Source organism: Papaver somniferum, unplaced genomic scaffold (assembly GCF_003573695.1).
Source record: "Papaver somniferum cultivar HN1 unplaced genomic scaffold, ASM357369v1 unplaced-scaffold_28898, whole genome shotgun sequence".
Lineage (NCBI taxonomy): Eukaryota > Viridiplantae > Streptophyta > Magnoliopsida > Ranunculales > Papaveraceae > Papaver > Papaver somniferum.
The window spans coordinates 1-384 of NW_020639816.1; the positions used below are offsets into that span (position 1 = coordinate 1).

A 384-nucleotide genomic window follows, 5' to 3' on the forward strand; every position below is an offset into this window, starting at 1 on the left:
TCTTCAAGTTCCAAAACCTATCACATCTATTACCAGGTGGTGTTTTAGTTTCAAAAAAATTACCTGCTACAAGAGCACCAATAGCTACAAAAAATGTGCCAACCTGCAGAAGCAGTTCCACTCTACTAACCTCAAGTCTCCGAGAACTGAAAGTAGGTGGAGAAAAAGAAAGGCCATCCATCAACCTCGGCCAGTTATATGACTTAATTCACAAACACATAAGCAAAATGGCATGCAATAACAGGAAGTCTGTATCGATTGTCTTCAACATTTATTGTTCACAAAATTAACGTCCCTTGTACAAACTTAAGCCAGAACTTGTTTTTTTCTAAAACCTCAATGGATCTACAAATCCATAGCCCCCCCCCCCCCCCCCCCCCCCCC

The 384-nt window shown here is 41.7% G+C and overlaps 1 long non-coding RNA gene across 1 annotated transcript in view; it reads right to left on the bottom strand.

The window, feature by feature from the left end:
• Window positions 1-25: 25 nt before the first annotated feature.
• Window positions 26-384, bottom strand: part of LOC113341280 — a 975-nt gene continuing 616 nt past the window's right edge. Inside the window, exon 3 of the long non-coding RNA XR_003355852.1 lies at window positions 26-146. This is a non-coding gene — a long non-coding RNA (uncharacterized LOC113341280). The remainder of the gene's footprint in view (window positions 147-384) is intronic.